Genomic DNA, 22,569 nt, shown 5'->3' on the forward strand with positions numbered 1-22,569 from the left:
TAAACAATGCAACCACATGCTCTCTGTTAGAGAAACACAAAGTCTTAACTAGCCTGTTTAGCTTCGCAGTATTCGGTTGTTTTTTTTTATTTGGATTTTTAAAATTCATTTTTTATATTAATATATTAATTTTAAAATAAAAAAAAAATTATTACAAAAATTATTTTTTTAGAAAACAACAGTGTGGCATCAATAACAAACAGTCTCCAAAAGTCTCAAATACAAAGCCACGTGTGCATAACAAATTGTAATTAATTTGGAATTTATTTTCTAAATATCACTAATTTAAATGTTATAAATTTCAAAGTAATTTATCTGATTTTTAATTTTATAAGTTTTGAAAATTTAATCAAAATATAAATAAGTTGGTCTAGACATTCATGATTATATATAAAAAAAAAAAAACAAGAAGAAAAGAAAAAATTAAAGAGCTCCAGACTTTTTGACCGTGCATTCTCATTTCACTTTGAATTCCAGTGAAATTGTTATTTTTTCTTTGGAAAAAAAAAAAACTTGTTTAACTTTGTCTCAGGTGTAGAAAGGTGTTTTCAATGGGATTTATTAGCTATCATTATTTTTAATAGGGAGAAGTTAATTTGTTTGCGTTTTAAATAAAGTGTAATGATTTAAACACTTTTAAAAGTAAAGAAAAAAAAAAACTAGTAGGAATAGTTTTATGGTTTTATAGTAAAAGAATCATACTATCATTAAAAAAATACTATAAAACTTGCATTTAAATTAGCAAGAACAGTGGATAGTCATGCTCCACTGTTCATGCTAATTAATTAGCATGAACAGTGGAGCATGACTATCCACTGTTCATGCTAATTTGCATGAAGTGCGCAGGAAGCAGGATTCGTCTGCTTTTCTTTACCCAGCGTTTTGAACGCAAAAACAATGTGGGACCCATGAATAGTAAGTTGCTTTTTATATTTACCAAACGGGTTGCATCTGTGTTTTGTTTAAAACGCAGACGCAACCTCATTACCAAACGCCCACATATGTGCCTACCCTATCAATAGTTAAAAGTTTGCGTCAATGACAATGTTTGAAACGGTAGGTCATACTCTTTATAGTGGTGGGATGCTTGTTCATGAATGAAGTGCGGTTGAACTTCTTATAAACATTTTTCTATTTCTATTTTCTCTCTCTCTCTCTCTCTCTCTCTCCTAGTTTAGAAACTGACACCAACTCTTTTAAAAATCTATTGTGTCCTCTAATTTGTGTTTTTATTATTTTTTTTATCCTTATTTTCATTTGTTTTCATTTGTTTTTACTTTTAATGCATTTTGATCTTTAATTGTTTTGCAATTTCATCCATAAGAATTTTATTTTATTTTAATTTTTATATCAAATTTGATTCTTTTTTTGTTTTTATACTTTTCTAGGTTTATTTTTCAATTTTACCTCTCATTATTTTATTTTATTTAATTTTTGTATTCAATTTTAATCCTTATTTTTTATTGCTACTTTTTTTTATTTTCTTAATTTTTTTCATTTTTAATTTTAGTCCCTCATTGTTTGTTTGTTTGTTTGTTTCATTTAGCTTTTATGCTAGATTTAGTCATTGTTGTTTTGATTGTTATTTATTTAGGCTTTTAATTTTGGATAATTAAGGATTTTGCTTAGTGATTTTTTATTGTTTTTTTATGAGGTAATCTCGATTTTATGAACCAGATCATCATTTTCGAGGATTAATCTGATTTAACTTTTATCTTTCATTTCTTAAAAAAAAACAAAATGATTATTTTTTAATTTCATCATTTGACTTTAGGTTATCAGGTCTAGAGTGTTTTTTTTTTTGCTTTCCTTTATGTGGTGTTATTCCGATGTTATATCTTAGGTTGAGTTTTTTTCGAGTTAACCCAGGTTTATTCAAGTTTTTTTTTTTTAATCTTTTTCAATTTAGTTTTTTTCGATTTAATCTTTTAACATTAAGTCATTGAGTCTTGAATTTGTTTTTCTATGAATTTAACATGTTCTCAAATCTTGAATCTCAAAATTTTTCTTTTTTCTATTTTTTATATTTTTTGAAATTAATTTTTTTATCTCATTATTTGAAGTTATGTTATTAGACATTCAATTTTGTAATATTTTTTATTTTTTTATTGTAAATTATCATGGATAGTTAGTTAGTCAAATTAACTTAGGTTAACAAAGTTTTTTTTTTAATATTTTTTTATTTCACTATCATCTCGAGGTCATTGTTTTTAAAAAATTATTTTTTTTAATCTGGATCTCCCATCATGGGTCGCATGGTAGTCCAACTAATCTGAGTTAAGTTAAAGTTTTTCTCAATGTTTTTATAAATAATTTGTTTTTTAATTTTACCAGGCTCACAACAGTGTAGCGTAAAACTAAAAGTTGTATCATAAGAAGGTTGAGGACATGTGTAGGTCGGCTAATGCTGGCCATAAATAGCCACCATGTCTGTGAAGCTATGCTGGTGTGCTAGTGGACACAAAAACACTTATGCAGAAAAGTGTGCTGAATGTTCTGGTAGTTCCAAAAAGAATCACATAAATAGTTGTGAAATTTAATATTTTAAAGTTGTTTTATGGGAAACATGATATTTCAAAAATATATTTGTTAAATGACTTCACAATTTACGATGATGAGTGAAAAATAAAATAAATACTTTAATTATACATCAAATCTATCATCAAAAAAACTCGACGATGTGAATCTAATAAAATTAAAGAAGTTCACCAAGTAGATCACACTCATTGAAGCCCTAATTATAATATTACTAGTAGCTGATGGGGCGGAATCCGGGACCGGTGATGTACTGATCATTGCTCATCGGAGGGGTAAGCACACTGAGACACAATATTTAACGTGGTTCGGCAAATTGCCTACATCCACGGGAGAGGTTCATTTTATTTAGAGATAGAGAAAGAATACAACACATGGAGGAGGATCACATCCACTCAACTCCCATCTCTCATTGCTACATGGGGCAGCAGCTGCTTAAGGCAGCAGGGCTGCTGATGGCAGCCCTTCTCTTTCTTTCTCTCTTCTTCTCTCTACATGTCTCACAACTCTCACACTTTGCTCTCTAAGATCATGCCTCTTTTATAGGCATCAATGGCAGCTCCTCTTGCTCCTTTGTCATCAATGGTGGCTGCCAAACTCATCTATTCTTCAACAAAGGTGGCTGCCAACTTCTTCTCTTCTTCAACAATGGTGGCTACCAAAGTCAAGGTTGGTGGTTGCCACCAACAAGCCTCCTTCTTTGACAATGTCAACATAATTGGCAATATTCCAACAATCACCCCCTTTGCCATTTATGTGGGCAATTGTCATCTTGCTTCTTCAGCACACACTCTATGGAGCGTTCTGAAATGGGCTCCTTTCATGGCTCTCACACCTTCTCTAAGGTGTCTCCGTTTGTCGTTATGCGACGGTCTAAACTAGGGCTCCTATCATGGCTCATAGTTTGGCACATTTAATTAGGTTAACATGTGCACCTTCTTCTTTTTCATCTCCATCGACCACCATGATGACCTTTAGATGCCTCCTGATCGGGCAATCTCTCTTTAATAATTCACCACTGTCATTTTCGGTCTCAAATCTCAAAGATCGGACCATACCATTGCATCCGGAATGATCAAATTAGTTGGAAACATGTCTTGAATCGTCCAAATCGCACTTCAGACGGCTAAGATTTGATCAAAACAATTCTGGCCTACTCAACGGCTCAGATTCACTATCAGATCCGGTTGCACGTAGGATCAGCTACACTGGATCCTATCCCTCGGCTCGCGGCTCGGCTCGGCTCCAACTCAGCTCGGCTCCACTCGGCTCAGCTTGGCTCGGCTCGCGGCTCGCGACTGATGACATGGCAGGTGGGTCCCGCTATGCTGACATGTTAGTTGACTAGTCAATTGACTTGCTGACTGTGTATGTGATGTCATCCTTGCATCATGATGACGTCATCCTTTGCATGGCACTGTTCATGATACGTCACTGTTCATGTCTATTGTTCACATGGGTCGGGTCAACTCATCCGGGTGAAGAAGACGCGTGGGGCGCGTTGGCGCGCGTGGGTAGACGCCTTGCCGGAGAGTGATGGAGAGTGCGGCCATGTCCGACGTCCGATTTTGACGCCGTTTTCACCAGTGGCTTCGTATTGTCATCCTCTACACGGTGGGATGGTCAAAACACAATTTTGACAACTTTCATTTTTGAGCAAAGATCAAACACCACTTTAAACCAAAAAGCTCTGATACCATTTGATGGGGCGGAATCCGGGACCGGTGATGTACTGATCATTGCTCATCGGAGGGGTAAGCACACTGAGACACAATATTTAACGTGGTTCGGCAAATTGCCTACATCCACGGGAGAGGTTCATTTTATTTAGAGATAGAGAAAGAATACAACACATGGAGGAGGATCACATCCACTCAACTCCCATCTCTCATTGCTACATGGGGCAGCAGCTGCTTAAGGCAGCAGGGCTGCTGATGGCAGCCCTTCTCTTTCTTTCTCTCTTCTTCTCTCTACATGTCTCACAACTCTCACACTTTGCTCTCTAAGATCATGCCTCTTTTATAGGCATCAATGGCAGCTCCTCTTGCTCCTTTGTCATCAATGGTGGCTGCCAAACTCATCTATTCTTCAACAAAGGTGGCTGCCAACTTCTTCTCTTCTTCAACAATGGTGGCTACCAAAGTCAAGGTTGGTGGTTGCCACCAACAAGCCTCCTTCTTTGACAATGTCAACATAATTGGCAATATTCCAACAGTAGCATTATAAAGTTCTGGACAAAATAAATCAAATATAAACAATAAAGATAATCAATGATAATGATAATTGAAGTGGGTCATATATAATAGGCGGAAAACATGGTGAAATCTAGGGTTAAGATTAAAAAAGATGATGGAAGGGAAGATGAAGGTGAAGATGAAGAACAACAATCAGATTAGCGAGAAGAACAGGCATCAAAATTCTGGATGGAGAAGTTCCAGTTTTCCAGACTGCAACAGTAGAAATGATAAGACCACCTGCTAAGAAGGCCAGTAATCTGTCGTGAATGAAGAAATTCATGGATGGTAGCAGCGAGATTTAGCATGAAGCATTTAACTTGTTTTCTCTATTGTAATTCATGTCGCTAGAGGCAATAGAATTGCACTTGCACCTGCTCTTCTTGCCAGCATTTATAAAGATATGACTTTGTTGAAAGGTAATACATGATGGTTTAACAGTTGAGCTTTGGTCATCAATGCAATTAGTTCAGGTTGGGGTTTGGAAGAGGTTCGGTGAACTGCGGCGGCCGGAGCCTAATCTGATTTGGAGTGGGTACCCTAGGTTTGTTTGGTGGAACAAGTTGAAACTGGAAGTTGAGAATGTTTCGTTGGTTCTAGACTCGGATAAAGAGAGTTTTAGCTCTGGAAAACTGGGATTTCCTCAACTTTTATGGAGAAAAAGAAATGTGGGCCGGCGACTGTTGGTTCTAGTTTGAATGACGATTTAATGGCATTTGCTCGACGCGTCAGGATTTCAATGCTGTGTGGAGTTGGCTGTTCAGAACAGTATTTACCTCATAGGGTTGCAATGCAATTCGGAACCGACGAAGATCTTTCTGGGTTGTGTTGGTCAATGCTCTAAGTAACAGACCTGAGATTGCAGAGAGCTTAAAGCTTTTGTTGAGGAGCTTGAGCAGATGATCACACGAATAAAAACAGCAAGATTAAGACAAAAATTGTTAACCTAGCTAGCCTTCTTCGTGAGAACGATTTGCTTGATTTTATTTTATTTGAATTCATGGCTTCTCTTCTGCTGTTGGCATTGCAGCAGGTTCCTATATGGATAACTCACACCATTGACAACAGATGCAGAACAAGGTTAAAAGGATAATAGAAATAAATATATTCATATAGTAACCATGCACTATGGCATCAAGTTATTATCATTTATCACAGTGTGCAGACAAATGCCGTGTACTGCTGGACCCAACGCAGAGTCTTCTAGGCGTTATCTGTTCTGCCCACCCAATCCTGACTAGATAAGCATTTGAGAGTTTTATTTCTTATTTTTTGAAGTTGATTTGATATAAAAAAAAATTTAAGGAAGAGATATTTTCCTTTAAATATTAAGACCAATTTGAAATTTGTAGTTTAACTTACAAATTTTTAATAATTTTTATTAAAAATTATCTTTTATTTGTTTATATAATAGTTTAAATAAAAGCAATTGAAACCAGCAGAATTCAACATTAATTAAATTGATTTAGATTTAGATAACTTTATAAATATCAAATCCAAACAAATCATAATAACTAATTTAAAATCAATCAAATATTAAAAGAGGTTTTTTAATATTAAAATAATGATATATTAAATCAATCTAAACTTTACACTTTAATTTGTAAAACCCGTAACTTGAACCATGAACTCCACTTGAAAAAAAAAAAAAATTAAAGTTATTGTGATCATCAAGCACAAACAACAATAATAATTCAGGATTTTTACTGAAAGTAGAATCCATCATACATGTTGATTATTGAGTTATAATCGGTCCGTACATGAAAAGGAATGAATTTAGCACAGTTATTAAACTCGGTCGACCCGGTGGATGGACTGGTCTGGGTTTGTTAAAAGACCAGCCGGTGCAATAATCCGACAAAACCCAGTCGACCCATGACCCGGATAAAACCTGATGTTTTTTTTTTCAATGTGGTTTTTCTTCTATACTCCCTTTTTATTATTTTTTTAGTTGGTTATTAACACTTTTTAAAGTTCACTATATAAATACTAGAAAAATATTTTATTTTTTCAATGTGGGATTGAAACCTTTTTAGAATATACTTTATGTTCCCAAGAAAAAAGTTATTTTTTTATAATGTGAGATTTCAAGCCCTTTCATATATATACTTTATGTTCATAAGAAAAAAAGTTGTGTTTTTTCAAAGTGAGATATAAAACACTTTAATATATATACTCTATGTTCCTACGAAAAAAGTTTTTTCAATATGTGATTTGAAGCCCTTTTCGTATATATACTCAATATTCACAAGAAAAATGTTATTTTTTTTCAATGCAGGATAAAAAGTTTTTTGGTTTAAATACTTCAACTTAAAAGGATGACATAATATATTTTCAATGTGAGATTTGAAACTCTTTAATATATATATGCACCTATGTTTCCAAGAAAAAAATTAATTTTTTAATGTGGGATTTGAAGTCTTTTCATATATATATCCTATCTTCATAAAAAAAAAAATTATATGTTTTTTAATGTAAGCTTTAAAAATTTTATTATACTCTACGATATTCCAAAAAAAAAAAAAATGTTTTGGATTAATCCAATTAACCTTTCTACCTTTGGAGCTAATTTAATAACTTTGGGATGTAAGGAATATCTAAAATAGTCTTAGAACAACTCACATTTTTTTGCTATCGATTTGAAATGTGAAAGTTGCTCTCTCGTAATGTCTGCTTTTAAAATCAAAAGAATCTAACATTAAATGTGGGGTATTGTTGCCGTTGCATATTTTTATTTTCTGTTTTCTAAAAATAAAAACAGTTTTTTTCATAATTTTCAGGTTTTTTCATTTTGTTTTAATGACCCCAGTTATCGTGTTTGAGTGCATGTTTGAGTGTGATTGTGATTGATTTTCAAAATGTTTTTTTACTCAAAAAAGTATGCTAATAATATTTTTTTTTTTAAATTATTTTTGACATCAACACATCAAAATGATTTGAAAAAAAAATAATTTGAAAACATTAAAAACATATTAATTTAAAAAAAAATAAATTTTTAAAAATACTTATACAGTGCCAAACATGTTATCACCACCTTTATTTTCCCATATTTAGAAGTTATTTTCAAAAACAGAAACCAAAGATACAAAACGGCAAACATGACCATGCCAGGGCTTAAACAAAAGCTCTACAAGACCAATCCACGAGAGTTAGGCTCCGTTTGTTTGCAGGAAAGTGAATTCCTTTTGGAAAGTGAATTCCGGGGAAAGTGAATTCCTGGAAAGTGAATTCCGGGAAAATATTTTCTGATGTTTGGTAGTGTTATGGAAAACAAACTGGAAAACACTTTCCAGTGTTTGGTTGTATTATGGAAAATGAACTGGAAAATAATTTATTAATGAATTAATTTTTTTTTCAAATTTATCTAATATATATATATATATATAAAATATTTAATATAAAATATTTAATCACTTACAATAAAAAAAATGAAATCTAAAATGTATAATGATGAATTTTTTTTTATTATATTCTATATTCATACATAGCTTATTTTATAAAATATAACTATATATATATCATATCATATTATAGAGAAATAAGCTTGTGAAATTTTTTTTACTATTTCATAAAAACTATTTATAATTCCATTACGTACGAAATACATCCGACAAAAAACTATAGTTTTAATAATATTTTTAGCATGTAATAAAATTGGATAAAATATTAAGGTATAAAATTCACTCTAAACTATTTTTTTTTAATATTAAAAAAACAGCACACTTAAAAAAAAAAATCCCATAGGCAAGTGAACAGTGCAAGAGAACTGCACTGTTCACTATTTTTTAGTGAACAATATATGCAATACACTGTTCATGTTAATTGCACTATTCATTGAACAGTGCAATTAACATGAACAGTTAATAAAAAGCATGAAAAAATGGCTGCTTTTCACCTCTGTCCACTGTCGGAAAGTGTTTTCCTTTATTTAAGAAAGGAATTCACTTTCCTTTGTTAACACTAATTCATTTTCCATTGACTGAATTTACTTTCCTTTGACTTTTTTCTTATTGTTTGCCAAACATCGGAAAAGCAGGAAAGTGAATTCCAGGAATTCACTTTCCTGCAATCAAACACAGCCTTAAACTCCATTTAATCAAGATTTGAATGTGCTGGGCAATGAAAGCCCACGATTATATAAAATAATAATAAAAAAAAAAAAATCAAAGAGAGTGGAATGCTTGACTATAACTGTAAAACCAAGCCTAGTCCAATAAATCCATGTAAAAATCCGATAATTCAGAACCTAGATTAAGTGCTAGCTCAGTTGATGATCATGATTTATGACCTAATCAATTTAATTACATTAAAGCTGACCATGAGTTAGTCAAGATTTATCCTAGTTAAAAGAAAAAAAGAAATTCCATAAAATCTTAACCTGAGAATCGAGGTCATTTTCTTCGAGCAAGCAACGAATCTCAAACAAGAAAAAAAAAAAAATACACTAGGTGAAATCATCAGCCCTCAACCTAGATATGTGTTGGAATTCGTCTTCCCTTAATATCCTTCTTCTTTGATGAAGTTTTCATTTGATTAAGGATTTGCGTTCTCTGTTCCGAGTTGAATGTTTTGAGTGACAGTACATACTAGGTGAATTGCCAGGCGATGCCGCCGGTTGTTATATAAACACGATGTAAGCATCGTTGAGTATAAGACAGAATTAAACAAAATGAAAAAAATAATACCAGAAGTATTGAGGTTAAACAATGCAACCACATGCTTTATGTTAGAGAAACGTAAAGTCTTAACTAGCTTGTTTAGATTTGCAGTATTCGGTTGTTTTTTTATTTTGTTTTTTTTAAAATTTATTTTTAATATTAACATATTAATTTTAAAATAAAAAAATTAATTAAAAAATCATTTTTTTACCAAAAAATAATGTGGCTTCAATAACAAACAGTCTGGAAAAGTCTCAAATACGTACAAAGCCACATGTGCATATAACAAATCGTAATTAATTTGAAGGTATCACTCAATTAATCAGGTTTTTAGTTTGCTTTTAAGAGGTTATTAGTTTAAGTTCTATAAATTTTAAAATTTACTAAAGATTTATTTGGTTGTTATTTTTAGGGCCTGAATTTCTAGGAATTAGTCGAGTTATACGTAAACTGACTCGAATATTCATAATTATTAAAATAATAATAATAAATAAAGAAAAAAAGAGCTCCAGACTTTTTGACCTTGCATTCTCATTTCACTTTGAATTCTAGTGAAATTGTTATTTTCTTTTGGAAAACCAAAAATTATTTAACTTTGTCTCAGGTGTAGAAAGGTGTTTTCAATGGGATTTATTAGTTATTATTATTTTTAATAGGGACAAGTTAGTAACAGATCAATTCAGATCATTATGAATATTCGAGTGTTAGTTTTTGCAATCTGTATTTTAAATTGCTTTTCATAAAAAAAAAAAAATATTAAATTAATGTTTTTAAATGTTTTTGGATGGTTTTATATATTGATATAAATAATAAATAAAAAATTATTAAATTTTTTTTAATTAAAAAACACTATACAAAAAACACCATATACACAATTAATTTGTATCATAATTAATATTCGCATCCGCCCAATTCTATGTGGACAGATAAAATCTATTTTATTAATGCATGTAAAGGTAATCAATACAGTTACAAAATGGTTTTCTCAGTATTCTCAAAACGAGTCCCATGGTTCAATTGTAAAGCATATCTACTTTTCTGGCGCTGCTCTTCGACAATCAACGTTTTTCAAGGAAAAATGGTGAAATCTAGGGTTGAGATTAAAAATGAAGATGAGGATGAGGATGAGGATGAGGATGAAGATGAATAACAAGCATGAAAGTTCTGGACGGAGAAATTAATATCGTATTGTAAAGAGAAGTTCCATTTTTCCAGACTGCAACAGTAGAAACGACAAGGACACCTGCTAAGAAGGCCAGTAATCTGTCGTGAATGACGAAATTCATGGATATTGGCAGCGAGATTTGGCATGAAGCGTTTAGCTTGTTTTCTCTTATTGTAATTCATGTCGCTAGAGGTAATAGAATTGCACTTGCACCTGCTATTCTTACCAGCATTTATAGAGATATGACTTTGGTTTTTTTTTTTTTTTTTTTTTGTTAATAGTCGAAATTTTATTAAAAGCAAAAAGCTACAAAGATAATAAGCCTAACTTACATCAGATGAACAAGCAGAGAAAAGGAAAGCACAAAAACTGTTGCATGAAACATGGGATAGTAGCAAAAAGGGAACAAACAAATCAAAAGAAACCAACTCCTCCCGACTAAACATTCTTTATATTAAGCTCTATAGAGTTGGAGTCAAGCCTCAGCCATAAAGCAATACTTTGGCGCACTATGGAGAAACAGATTTGAAGGTTAGGGGCAGCGTCATTAAAAATAACATCATTTCGATGAAGCCAAAGATTCCAAACAATGCATGAGAAAAGAAGTTGTCATGAGAGATTTTGTTGCTTGCCTTTAACCATAGAAGACCATTGGTAGCACATATCATCAACAGATTTTGAAAAAACACTGCAAAAAGCCCCGATTAGAAAGCAGTTTCATCCATATATTCCAAGAGAAGTGGCAGTGAATGAAGAGGTGACTTGAAGATTCCAAGCTTTTATTGCAGAAAACACATCTTGACTCCTGAAGGGAGAGGTAGTCGTGTTGAAATAGGAAATCTCTTATGGTTACTTTATCTTGGACAAGGAGCCAAAGGAAAAGCTGCATTTTTGGTGGGGTTAGTTTTATCCAAACAGAAGATTGGAATGACTTGGCTCCACCGTAGAGTAACTGGTCCATCATTTTGGAGCAAGATTTTACACTAAAGAGCCCATCGTTGTTGAGGGTTCAGATTTTCTTATCCATCTTGTGGCAGAACATTGGCTTGGATTCCAGTAAGGATGATAAAAGTGATAGTTGTTCTTGTTCAAAATGAAAAAGAGGTCTGCGCCATTGTAGGGACCAAAGCCAGATTCCATTGCTACATCTACCCATGTCAGCCACCAAAACAGATTTAGAGGAAGACAAAAGATATAGCCTTGGGAAAGCTGTTTTGAGAGGATAGTCACCAATCCAGTTGTCTAGCCAAAAGGATGTTAAATTGCCATTCCCCACCATGAATTTGCAATGATTTATGAAGACTTGGTGAACGTCAGTTTGAACAATGGACATAATATCTTTCCATATCTTGAATGGTTGGTTATAGAAAATTAGGATCCCATTCTCATAAGATGAATTGTACATTGAAGAGATAATTATTTTCCATAAGCTTGTACCTGGGAAGAGAGTCTCCAAATTCATTTTAGGAGCAGGAGTCCTCCTTGTTTTTTATCGCGCATCAGTAGTCTCCAAAGGGAAAATCACTTGTTTCCTTGTTTCGATATAAAAGAGATATGACTTTGTTGAAAGGGAAAAGCGCAGAGTCAACCTTGTTGGGGATTCCAAAGGGAAAATATGATGGTTTAACAGTTATGATTTGGCCATCGATGCAATTAGTTGAGGTTCGGGTTTGGAAGAGGTTCAAAAAACTGCAGACGAAGCCTAATCTGATGAGGAGTGGGTACCCTAGGTAGGTTGGCTTGGTGGGACAAATTGAAACAGGAAGTTGAGAATGTTTTGTTGGTTCTAGACTCGGGAAAAGAGAGTTTTAGCTCTGGAGAACTGGGATTTCCTCAAGTTTTATGGAGAAATCCCAGTTTTTGGTCAATGCTCTAATTAACAGACCTGAGATTGCTTAGAGCTTAAAGCTTTTCTTGAGCAGATGATCACACGAATAAAAACAGCAAGATTAGGACTAAAATTGTTAACCTAGCCTTCTTCGTGAGAATGATTTGGTTGATTTTGTTTGCTTTGCTAGCTATGGTAGCAACTCAAGCTTGGCTTTGACAAATGAAGCAGATGAAAGTGTTTGGGCTTTAAGCTTTTCATGACCACCCGGCCGGAGATTGAATTCATGGCTTCTCTTCTTCTGTTGGCTCTGCTACTAACATGGTAGTAGAGCTTTCGACTGTCAGGCATGGCGTCAGTATCGCCAAAGAGAGGCTGCCCCCCCTTGAGGTTGAATATGACTCATCGGAAGCTCTTCGATGCCAGTCCTCACATCTTAATGTACAGTCAAATGAGGTGTGCTGGACCCAACGCACAGTCTACTAGGCTTTATCTGTTCTGGCCACCAATTCTGACAAGACAAGCATTTGAGATTTTATTCGATTTTATCCTGTTCATTTGAAGTGTGTGATTTTATATAAAAAAATATCAAGCAGAAATATTTTTGTTTAATATTAAGGACTTGATTTGAAATTTCTAGTTTAACTCGCCAATATATCTAACAGTTTAATAATTTTATTTTTTATTTAATTAGATAATAATTGAAAGGGTGATAACTTTATAAAATAATAAATTATAATAATAAAAAAATAAGATTGCTATGATGAAGAGTCGCCATAATATTTTTCAAATCTAAAGAGAGCAATATATAATTCTTGAAGGGATAATATGAAAACAACGATAATAATTAATGATTTTTATGAAAATTAAATTTATTATATATGCTATTGGTTATTGGAAAAGACCTATTCTACCTATAAAAAATATATTTAAATATTTAAAGGAGTTATTTGAAAAAAATATACAGGCCCACGAGGGGTGGGCTGGTTTAAATTTCTGGCGTTATCGTGCGATTACACGCGAAAATCTACCTAGCTCGAGCGGACGGAAGACGTGATATTGATTATTGATTACAGATCTGAATCCTCTGTATAAATTAACTGCTATTGTGAAGAGCCCTAGTCATTATAAACACAACTTTCACTTTCAATAGAAAGGAAGTCAGTCAATACGGGTGTTTGCAGCTATGGATTCGATCAAGCCTTTAGCCCCGAGCCGCCGCGTTTCCAAGTCCAAACACAGGAAACAATGGGTACGAATCAAATCTAGTTATATTTCTATGTTTTTCTTGTAAAGATTATTCTTAATGCTTGTTTGTTGTTTCTTGACTGGTTGTTGCTATATAACATGTCATTATATCCAGAAATTAAAAATAATAGCTGTTCTTATATATATATATATTAAGAAGAACAGAGAGAGGAGGGAAACGATGGAACGATTGAAAACAGATATGGTAGAGATCGGCGAGGGACAAAAACGCATAAGAGAAGGGCAACGAGAAATAAGACAAAAGTTTGAAGAGATAGAATCTGAATGCCGCAGCCTCAAAGAGGAGACGATGAACATAGCCAAGCAGAGTGATTACAACCAAATCAGGATAAACCTAATGTTTAGCATCTTAAAAGCCCGTGAAGACAACAACTTTACCCATGCTGATCACCTGACTGGGCTCTTCCGGTTGGTTAAATTCCCTTCTCCATTTTTTTTCTTAATTATTGGGATATCGGATTTCATAATTAATCTTGCTAATGCTAGCTATTACAAGGAGGGAAACACAAGTTAACGAACTCAAAATAAAAGAATCAAAATGCACCGTTGATAATTAATCTTCTCTCAATAATTGTGTTTCCTATTCGGTGTCTTGCCAGCGAGGAAATGGAAAGGAAGGAACAAGGAAAGCCAGGCCCGGTTGGCTGACTAATGATCATGGAGAACAACGAGCAGTTTGCCTTAGCAGTGACTCCTGATCGTCTTTTCTTATTAAAATGAAACCATCAGTCCTAATATCCTTCTTCCTTCGATGAAGTTTTCATTTGATAAAGGATTTGTGTTCTCTGTTCCGAATTGAATGTTTTGAGTTGCATTACATTCTAGGTGAATTGCCCGGGCGATGCCGCCGAATAAAAACAGAAAGATTAAGACTAAAATTGTTAACCTAGCTAGCCTTCTTCGTTATAATGATTTGCTTGATTTTATGTTATTTGAATTCACGGGTTCTCTTCTGCTGTTGGCTATGCTACTAACATGGCAGTAAGCATTGCAGCAGGTTCCTAATTAATGGATAACTCCCACCATTTACAACAGATGCAGAACAAGGTTAAAAGGATAAAAGAAATAAATATATTCATATTGTAACCATGCACTCTGGCATGAAGTTATTGTCACAGTGTGCAGACAAATGCTGTGTGCTGCTTCACCCAACGCAGAGTCTACTAGGCATTATCAGTTCTGCTCACTTCAGGGTGTTCAAAATAACCGATTAACTGAGAAAACCGACAAAATCAAAGAGAAAACCGACAATCAAAGAAAAATTAACTGAAAAAACCAAATCAAAATTAAAAACCGATTAAACTGATTTAAAAAACCATAAATGTTAACAGGTCCGGTTCGGTTTCAGTTTTGACCCAAAAATCGAGCCAAACCGAACCGGACCCCTTAAACAATTAAAAAAAAAGACAGTATAAATAGTTAAATTAACCTAATCGGCCTTCCTCCCTAATATCTTATTCTCATCTCAGTTCTCTCACAAAGTCGTCTCCTTCCTTTCCACTTCCAACAGAAACCCAATCTTCCTCAATAATTAATTCACAATCTTCATTTCCCAGAAACCTTATTCATTTAAGCAACAACAGCAAGGTAAATTCCATCTTCTTTGATTTTTTGTTTCATGGGTTTGAAAGTATATTCTAAGTCTATTCCATCTTCATCTTCATATTTTTCAGAAACCGTCTCCATCTTCATCTTTCCTAGAAACCATCTCCATCTTTCAGGCGTCTTCATTTTAGCAACAACAACAAGGTAAATTTCATCTTCATCTTTGATTCTTTGTTTAGTGGGTTTGAAAGTTTATTTTAAGTCTATTCCATCTTCATCTTCATCTTTCCCAAATACCGTCTCCATCTTTCAGGCTTCATCGTTTAATTCCATCTGTTGACTGTTGAAAGGTAAATTTATGTTACATACTTCTTTTATTCTATATATAATGCTTTAGATTTCAAATAATTTGTTGAGTGTTGACTGTTGCTTTACTGCTACCCTTGTGATTTTAAACTTAAATTCATATCTTGTTTTGTTTTGTTGATATTTTGTTTAGTTAACAGAAGCAATACATGCTTTCCATTTTGTTGAATGTTGCATTTCCTCTTCCAGATATAAATATACGTTTCAATTTCATGCTAAATTATTAGTCTTTTGTTTACTGTTGATAAAAGCTCCATATTTTCCTTTGTTGAACATTCTACTACTATACCATTCTGTATTGCTTGCATTTTGTGGGGATTTGGATGTTATTTTAGACTGTGCATATTAGATTCAGTGACTAATGAGTCAATTGCTTGCTTAATTCCAATCTTGGTAATGTTGTCAATGGCTTGTTACGTGTCTTTTCTCTATGTATTGTTGCTTGTAACATTTTCTAGAAATATACATGACAAGAACTGGCACCATATATTGTTATATTTATCAGTGAATTCTATACATGTCCCGAGAAAAAACTGCAAGAGGTTTGTAGATGTTATTCTTCATTTGTGATAGTTTGTAAACATGCTATACCTAAGTAGCAGAACATTTTTTGAATTTCTCTGGACAAACAACTGAATCCATTTATGATATTTTGCTTAACATATAAATGATTGTTACTCAAACTTAACATGAGTGGGTTTATTCCAAGTATCTTTTGTTTACTGCAATGTATTGCAAAATATATCATAGGCTTTTTTTCTTGCTTTTGTATTAACTAGCAGAATAGTAGGCAAGGCAATCTTAGGCTATTTCTGCATGTATTGCATCTGCATGTTTGCAAATGTATCATAGGCTTTTTTCTTACTTTTGCATTAACTGGCAAAATAGTAGGCAAAGCAATCTTAGGTTATTTTCGTATTTATTGCATGTATTGCAAAATGTATCTACATAGCTAAAAATAATTGTTTGATTGATGTTGTTGTTGGTTTCTTAATTTTAGATGGATAATCGAGAAGATCCTACACCAATTGAATCAAATCCTTCAAGTTCGGAACCCAATTCTTTGCCTATTCCAATTCCAGTTCCAGTTGCTACTTCTAGTGCAAATAGCAACACTAAAAGTGAAGGTAATCCAGCCTCTAGATCTAATAAAATAAAAACATCTTAAATTTGGGATCACTTTAAAACACTAGATGGTAATGTTAAGTCTCCTAAGGCTACATGTATGTATTGTGGAAAAGACTATGCATGCCATACTATACTTAATGAGACTAGTAACATGTGGAGTCATCTAGGTGTATGCAAAAAATTTCTTTTTGTGATTGACCAAAAACAAAAAACTTTAGTCTTAAAACCTAAGCCTATAATAAAGAGGGCTAATAATGGAGAGGAAAATCTGGTGACTGTTAAGGTAGTGGGTTATAGTTATGAAGAGTGTAGGCAAGCCGTAGGAAAAATGATTATACTTGATGAGCTACCTTTTAACTTTGTTGAAAACCAAGGATTTAAATAATTTTGTCAAGTAATGCAACCTAGATTTGATGTTCCTTCTTGTTTGATGATTTGGAGAGATTGTTTCAAAATTTATGTAGTTGAGAAGGAAAAATTAAAGAAAGCTCTTAAGGATCAACGTGTATGTTTAACAACTGATGCTTGGACATCAATCCAAAATATTAATTATATGTGTTTGACTGCCCATTGGATTGATGAAGGTTGGAACTTGAATAAAAAAATTATAAACTTTTGTCAAGTTTCTAATCATAAAGGTGAAACGATTAGCTAAGCAATTGAGAGTTGTTTGTTGGAATGGAGAATTGATAACATTTTAACAGTTACAGTAGACAATGCAAGTTCAAATAATTTGACAATAAAATATTTGAAGAGAGTAACAAGTAATTGGGCAACTAATATATTCTCAAATGACTTCGTGCATGTTAAATGTTGTGCACATATTGTTAATCTTATTATTTGTGCGGGATTGAAAGATATTGATGATTCAGTTGTTAAGATTAGGAATGCAGTGAGGTTTGTTGGATCTTCTCCTTCTAGACAACTTGTTTTTAACCAATGTGTAGAGAAGTTGAAAATTAGGAGTAAAAAATCTATTTGCTTGGATGTTGCAACTAGATGGAACTTTACATATATGATGCTAGATGCGACTAATAAATTTGATGTTGTTTTTATGAGGTTAGAAGAAACAAATCCTAGGTATTTGAGTTACTTTGAGATTGATTCAAAAGGAAAACCAAAAAACTTAGGTCCTCCTGCTTTAAAAGATTGGGAAAAGGCTAGATCTTTTGTCAAGTTCTTGAAACTATTTTACACGGTTACATTGAAATTTCATGGCTCGTTGTATGTAACATCTAATTCTTTCTTCCATGAATTGATTTCCATGCACACAAGCATATCTCAACTTTATAGAAGTAAAGATGTTTATGTAAGTAAAATGACCAAGAATATGATGGGAAAGTATAAAAAATATTGGGGGGATCAAGATACACAAAAATTTTTGTTGTATGTGGTTGTTGTGTTAGATCCACGTTTTAAATTGAAGTATGTGAGATTTTTTTTTGGAAGATTGTATGATGTTGAAGAGGCTGATAATTTTATAATTAAGGTTAAAGATGCTTTGCTAACGTTGTTTGAGCATTATATGAATGTTGATGAGAATGTTGAGGTGGTTCATAGTGTTGAAACTAGTATAAATGAAAATGTTAATGTTGATTTAATAGTGGTAAATGATGATATGTTGGATGACTTGGCTTCTGAATTCAAAAAACATTTAAAGGAAGAAAGGGGTGTCCAAAAAAAATGAGGTTGAGAGGTATTTGAGTGATGATTGTGAGGATCCTAATGATTTTAAATTAGATATTTTGGGTTGGTGGAGGTGTAATGCTACAAAATAAAAGATTCTTTCTAAGGTAACACAACATGTGTTAGCTATTCCGATATCTGCAGTTGTTTCTGAAGCAGCTTTCAGTACTGATGGTCATATTTTAGATCCATTTCAAAGCTCTTTATCTCCTTCAACAATGCGAGCATTGGTTTGTTGTCAGAATTGGTTGAGTTTAGCATCAATTCCAATCAACATCAGAAACTTCATGGATTATATTGAAAATTCTGAGATGATTGAGTCAGGTAATTTCTTTTACAAATTCAAATGTAGTTATTTTATAATATCATTTATTTACATATGTTTAATCTAACATTTTAATTTATGTTTTTGTAGAATTTGGTGAAAGTTTAAAAATCTCAACTGATTGTTTGTAAGTTGTATTGATGATGTTGGTGCAATATTGGAATATAATTGTTTTGGGTAATTAATTTACTTTGCCTTATTAATTCCTTTTAAAATTTTGCATTGTAATTTTTTTAATTGTCGAACTGTAATATGTTGCTAATTTGCTAGTGTTTTTTTATAGCAATATCCTTGCTGAATCTTTTGGCTTTTGCTGTTGCTGGAAGTTTTGGAAGCTGTTGTAGTGCTGGTGTCGGATTTTTTTCTTCAACTTATGCCGAATGTTTATGATAATTTATTACTGGTTGCTATTTGCTAATGTAAACTTTTTTAGTGTGAACATCTCTTTTAATTTGAGGTACCCAAATTTGATCATGCATCTTGCATATTGCATTGATTTGAATTTTCATAGCTTATTTCTTTGCATATTAAAGATAGTAAGATAGAACATTTCAAATTTATTGTTATTATAAGCAATTAAGCATTTCAAAAAAATTTCAATATTTTAATTTCATTAAAAAACGTATAACAAAATTAATCAAATTATAACATTTTAAAGAATTTTAATTAAAAAGCCTATAAATTTAGCCCAACAAGAAAATTTAACAGCCCAATTTAATTTAAGCCCATTAAAAAAAAGGTAAAAAAAGCCCATTAATTTAATGATTAGGTCTCCCGGTTTTTTAGCTACAAAAACGGATTCAATCGAACCAAACCGGTATAGTTTGAACCGGAATCCGGTTCGGTTTGGTTTGAATTTTAAAAAATATGAGGTTCTTGGTTAGGTTGGTTTTTATGGTTGAAACCGAACCGAACCGAACCGTGAACAAGCCTTGCCCACCCAATCCTGACTAGATAAGCACTTGGGAGGTTTTTTTTTTTTTTTTTTTTTTTATCCAGTTGATTTGAAGTGTTGTTTTGATATAAAAAAAATTTTAAGGAAGAGATTTTTCCTTTAATATTAAGACCAATTTGATATTTGTAGTTTAACTCACTAAATATATGATTTTTGTTTAATAATTTTATTTTTTAAAAACATCTTTTATTTGTTTATATAATAGTTTAAATAGAAACAATAAAAAGTAGAAGAATTCAACATTAATTAAATATTGTAATGTTTGATTTCGATTGTTATAACTTTATAAATATCAAATTCAAATAAATTAGGATGATTAATTTAAAATTAATTAAATATTAAAAGAGTTTTTATAATAAAATAATAATATATTAAATCAACTTGAACTTTGCGATTTAATTTATAAAACCTATAACTTGAATCATGAACTCCACTTGAAAAAATAAAAATAAAAAATAACGTTGTTACGATGATCAAGAACAAACAACAATAATAATTCAAGATTTTACTGAAAGTAGAATCCATTATACATGTTGATTATTGAGTTATAACCGGTCCTTATATGCAAAGGAATGAAATTATGTTTTACATTATTGGATAAAAAACGTTTTGATTTCAATATTTCAACTTAAAATGATAGTATAGTATTTATTCAATATAGGATTTGAAGCTCTTTAATATATATACTCTATGTTTACAAGAAATATGTTATTTTTTCAATGTAAGATAATTTTTTTTAATTTAAATATTTCAACTTTAAAAAATAATATAATATTTTTAAATGTAGGACAATTATTTTTTAAAATATTCTATTAAACTTTATTATTTGCAATATATATAGCCTATATTCAAATATATATTTTTTTTTTAAGTTTTTCATATAAAATATTAAGAATTTTAAATTTATTTTTACTCAAATTAACTCATAAAACTTAAAACTCAATCTTTTAACCGAGCCAACTAACCGGTCGGATTTGATAATCATATAATTTAGTCCAAAGTAGCTACTAAAAATAGTAACTGCTTTCTTTACCTTTATATATATATATATATATATATATATATATATAGGCCCATGAGGAATGAACTGGTCCAAATTTCTGGCGTTACCGTGCGATTACACGCGAGAAATCTACCAAGCTCGAGCGGGCGGAAAACTTTTGATACCATCGTAGATTGATTACAGATCTGAATCCTCTGTATAAATTAACTAATATTGTGAAGAACCCTTGTCATTGCAAACACAACTTTTCAAAATTATAAGAGCGTATCTACTTTTCTGGCGCTGCTCTTCGACAACCAGCTTTTTTCAAGGAAACCATGGTGAAATCTAGGGTTAAGATTAAAAAAGAAGATGCAAGGGAAGATGAAGTACAGCAATCAGATTAGCGAGAAGAGCAAGCATCAAATTTCTGGATGGAGAATTATCGTATTGTAATGAGAAGTTCCAGCTTTCCGGACTGCAGCTGTAGAAATGACAAGGACACCTGCTAAGAAGGCCAGTAATCTGTCGTGAATGAGGAAATTCATGGATAGTGGCAGCGAGATTTAGCATGAAGCGTTTCAAGGTATATTCTCCCATATACTTGTGATTCCATCAGGAAGCTTGTTTTCTCTATTGTAATTCATGTCGCTAGAGGCAATAGAATTGCACCTGCACCTGCACCTGCTGTTCTTGCCTGTTGGCTCTCTTCTTCTGTTGGCTCTGCTACTAACATGGTAGTAGAGCTTCCGACTGTCAGGCATGGCGTCAGCACCGCCAAAGAGAGGCTGCCCCCCCTTGAAGTTGAATATGACTCCTCGGAAGCTCTTCGATGCCAGTCTTCACATCTTAATGTATTCGCTTCTAACTTGTTTGGGGTCTTTTCAGAATGGATCTTGAGAATGTTCCTCCTCCTGTTCTTCGGTATCTTTTGCAGCAGGTTCCTTCATGGATCATAACTCCCACCATTCTCAACAGATGCAGAAGAAGGTTAAAAGGATAAAAGAAATAAGTATGGCAACCATTGCAGCAGCATGGCATGAAGAGGTGTGCTAGGCGTTATCTGTTCTGCCCACCAATTCTGACAAGCCAAGCAGTCGAGATTTTATTCGATTTTATCCTGTTGATTTGAAGTGTGCGATTTGATCGAGAAAAAAACTGAAAAGTATATTAAAAAAAATAATTAAAAAAATCGTATGGGATAGGGATAAGGAATCGCGGCGATAAACAAACAGAGGAGGCAAGATAATAGATATGTAAAACCTTCCCCTTCCACCAACAGGCTTCTCGTGCAAACAGTCGAAAATGTTAGAAAAGAGAAAGAATAAAAGTGGATTCAACCTCAGCCAAACTCGTACCTGAAGATAGAAGATAGAAGAAAGTGAATTATTCATGAGTATACAGAATACTATTTGCTTCCGTAATCTTGCTACCATGGATTCGATTAAATTAATTAAATTTTTTTAAAAAAATAAACCAGTCTACTAGGCGTTATCTGTTATGCCCACCAATTCTGACAAGACAAGCACTTGAAGTTTATTTGCTTTATCTTTATCAGTTTAATAATTTTATTTTTTTTAATTATGTAATAATAAAAATAAAAATTTATTTGATTAAAACTAAACAACTTTATAAAATAATTCTTGAATGGATAATCTGAAAACAGCAATAATAATTCAAGATTTTTACTGAAACTAGGACCCGTTATGCATGTTGTTGGTTATTAGGCTAGATATGCTCTGTCCATAAGAAATGAATCTGATCTAAATATTTAAAAGAATTATTAAAAAATTAAACCGTATATATATATAGATATAGGGGCCCATCAGAGATGGGCCTGGTTAGGTTTCTGGCGTTATCGTGCGATCACACGCGAAATCTACAAAGCTCGAG

General features: G+C 32.5%; 1 long non-coding RNA gene across 1 annotated transcript; it reads left to right on the forward strand.

The window, feature by feature from the left end:
• Nucleotides 1-13,391: 13,391 nt before the first annotated feature.
• On the forward strand, nt 13,392-14,461 carry LOC118040968 (uncharacterized). Its single transcript, XR_012171082.1, has 3 exons — nt 13,392-13,672; nt 13,826-14,097; nt 14,289-14,461. It is a non-coding gene; the product is annotated as an uncharacterized lncRNA (long non-coding RNA).
• Nucleotides 14,462-22,569: the final 8,108 nt, after the last annotated feature.

This window comes from Populus alba, chromosome 1 (genome assembly GCF_005239225.2).
Source record: "Populus alba chromosome 1, ASM523922v2, whole genome shotgun sequence".
NCBI lineage: Eukaryota > Viridiplantae > Streptophyta > Magnoliopsida > Malpighiales > Salicaceae > Populus > Populus alba.